Raw genomic sequence first — 3,353 nt, 5'->3', positions numbered from 1 at the left:
AGATTTTATTTATTTATTTGACAGAGAGAGAGAGCACAGTGGAGGGAGAGGGAGAAGCAGACTCCCCGCCGAGCAGGGAGCCCGAAGCGGGACTCGATCGCAGGACCCTGGGATCATGACCTGAGGTGAAGACAGATGCTCAACCGACTGAGCCACCCAGGTGCTTGGCATATGCTTGACTTCTTAAGAAACTGCCAAATTGTCTTCCAAAGTGGGTGTGGGCACACGTTTATTCCCAGCAGCAGGGTATGAGGGGTCTGGTTCTGCCATATCCCTGCTGATGCTTAGAACAGTCCTTCTTTTCAGTTTGGAGCATTCTGGACATTCTGGTGTGTGGGTAGTAGTGTCTCGTATCTGATTCCCTAACGACTAATGTCATGCTGCTTCTCATGGGTTTATCAGTCATCCCAATCTCTTCTTTGGTGAAAGGTTTGTTTATTTACTTATTTATTTATTTAAAAAGATTTTATTTAATCTCTTTCACATACACACACACACACACACACACACAGAGCACAATTGGGGGGAGCAGCAGGCAGAAGATGAGGGAGAAGCAGGCTCCCTGCTGAGCAAGGAGCCGGATTCGGGGCTCGATCCCAGGACCCTGGGATCCTGACCTGAGCCAAAGGCAGACACTTAAACAACTGAGCCACCAGGTGCCCCTTGAAAGGCTTATTTAAAAAAGAAAGTGGTGTTAGGGGAACACCTGGCTGGTTCAGTCAGTGGAGTGTGCAACTCTTGAGCTCAGGGTTATGGGTTCAAGCCCCATGTTGGGCTTGTAGAGATTACTTAAAAACTTACTACACTTGATCTTAGCCAAAAGGCCGAGAAGCGATTGAGATTACTTAAAAACTTAAAAAAAAATTTTTAAGTTGGGTTTTTTGTCTGCTTACTGCCTGATTATAAGGGTTCTTTTTGTTTTCTCCATTACTCGTTTTCCGTGTATGCCCCCACGGGGATGTAAGTTGTTCCTGGAGGAGGGGGAATGTGTCCTCTCTTTATGTGAAGGGCACAGAGGTCCATACAAGACAGAAACAGACATCTGTGGGACTAAACATTCACGGGGGCGATGAGAAGAGAAATGTCGAGAAGGGTTCCTTGAGGGATGAAAAAAGGCTGGGAATGGGGTTTCAGATGTAGGTCCTTTGCTGGATATATGCTTCACAAAGAGCAAAATGTTAAACTTGGACAAAGTCCAATGTATCAATCATGCCTTCTATGGCTTGTGCTTCTGTGTACAGCTTCCCTGGGCCACCGAGATTTTCCTCTCATGTTTTCTTATAGAAGTTTTCCATTTTAATGATTCCTTTTAGGTATATGATCCATTTCATAGATGCAGAAATTAGTTCTCATATGTAATGTGAGGTCAGAGTGAACATTTGTTTCTTGTTTTGGGGGGTTCTTTTTTTGGTCCTTTGTTTTGTTTTGTTTTGTTTGCATCCGGACATTGATTGATCCGATGATATTTGCTGAAATCCTTTTCTTCCCCCACTACGCCGTGTAAGTATGGGTCTATTTCTAGACTGTCAGTTCTAACATGCCGCGCAGACCATCTTTGAGTCACCTGCTCTGGGCCCTGATGGTCCCGGACTTCGTCTCCCCAGAGACCTCCTGCCTCCAGGCCTTAGCTCCTGCCGACTCCTCCACCCTGAGCTCACCTCCCATCAGCATCAACATCTCCTCCTCCGGGAGGGCGGTCCCCTGCTCTGCGTGGCATCTCTCTATTGATTTGGTTGTGGGAGAGCTGGGTGAGGTCGGCAGGTCCCGGATCTCACTGGGCCAGGCGGATGGAGGTGAGAGGGGTGAGGCGTCCTGGGAACCATTCTGGGCTATTGGTGTCCTGTAATGACCACTGGGGCAGCAGCACTCTCATGACGAGCCCTGTACTTTTGGGGACCATGTCCCTCAGCCATCGACTCCCCTCTGGCCAGCAGGGGGTCCCAGGCTCCCGTGGAGATGGCACTGACCTCAACTGAACCCCGGCTCACTCACTCAGTCACTGACTTGGGGCCTGTGGACAGGCAGTGGGAAACGATGGTGAGCAAACAGACCTGTTCGCGCTCAGGGGTTGCAGGCTGGTCGGGCAGTGAGAGAGCAGGCAAGAAATCACGCCTATGAGTGGGTCACCACGCACCAAGAGTGAGTTCAGGCCAAACACAGGGTTCCAAGAGATCAGAGGACATGGGAGTGGGACCTGGTTCGGGGATTCCTGGACCCTCCCTGGGGGAAGGACAGCTGAACTGGGAGAGAAGGCACAGAGAACGTTCTGCAAGAAAGCTCAGACACAAAGGTGCGGTGGCTGGGAGGACAAGGTCTGCTGAACCGCAGAAAGGAGGCCAGCAGGCAGGGGGGCAGGGGTGGGAGGGGACACCAGGTGGGGCGAGCGAGGGAAACCAGGAGGTGCTAAGTGGCGAAGGGATGAGCTCACACTGGATGTTGGAACGGCTCAGATCTTGGCTCAGAGCAGCTGGTGAAGAATGCTTGGGGGGCCGGAAGAGAAATGTGAGTGCGACTGGGGTTTAGAAAGGGTTAATTTTGTTACGGGGCTGATGGAGCTGTGGTGATGGAGGAAAACATCCATTTAAAAAATCGGATGCACATCTTGAAGTATTGAGAAGAGAACACTCACCACGTCTGAAATTGACTTGAAAATATTCAGGAAAAAAGATACATGAAGAAAAGAAGTTAGGATATTAACATTTGTTCAAAGCCAGGTGATAGGTTTCTGGAGGTCCGTGATGTTATTCACTCTGGTTTGGGATTTATTTGAAATTTTCCATATTTAAGCTGAAAAAAAAAAAAAGAATAACGAAGTAGGAAAGATAGATCAATGATAGATAGAAGCACAGATAGGCAGACAGATGGATAGGAAAGAAAGATCACCCTGCTTGTCCAGCAGAGGCTGGGCTGGAGGGGCCAGGGGTCTCAGGCTGCGGAGACCCCATGGAAAGGCTGTCTGTTGTAGGTGAATTCTAAAACGACCTTGGGTGCCCACATGTAATCTTCTCCCCTTGAGTGTGAGCGAGACCTATAACTACAAGGGGACATCACTCCCATAACCCATTAAGTTAGATGGCAAAAGGGAATTTGGCCAGTGTAAATCAGGTCCCTAATCAGTTGAGTTAATCCAAAGGGAGATCATCCAGGGTGGGCCTCACATAATCAGGTGAGCTTTTCCAAGAGGGAGTCTTAAAGAAGGGGCAGTCGGAGAGGTGTATTCCTGTGACCTTAAGGACACAGATTCCACGAGATCTACAGCTGCAGGGAAAGGACTCCTGCCCCATCAGATGAGACTTCAGCTCCTGCTGGCATGAGGATTTCAGCTGGCCTGACTGAGCACGAACCCACTGGTG

The 3,353-nt window shown here is 49.3% G+C and overlaps 1 pseudogene; it reads right to left on the bottom strand.

The window, feature by feature from the left end:
- Positions 1-751: 751 nt before the first annotated feature.
- On the bottom strand, positions 752-836 carry LOC125108009 (uncharacterized; annotated as a pseudogene).
- Positions 837-3,353: the final 2,517 nt, after the last annotated feature.

Source organism: Lutra lutra, chromosome 8 (assembly GCF_902655055.1).
Source record: "Lutra lutra chromosome 8, mLutLut1.2, whole genome shotgun sequence".
In the NCBI taxonomy this organism is placed as follows: domain Eukaryota; kingdom Metazoa; phylum Chordata; class Mammalia; order Carnivora; family Mustelidae; genus Lutra; species Lutra lutra.
The sequence above is the reverse complement of the archived record's forward strand: the minus strand, read 5'-3'. Positions and strand labels throughout refer to the sequence as shown.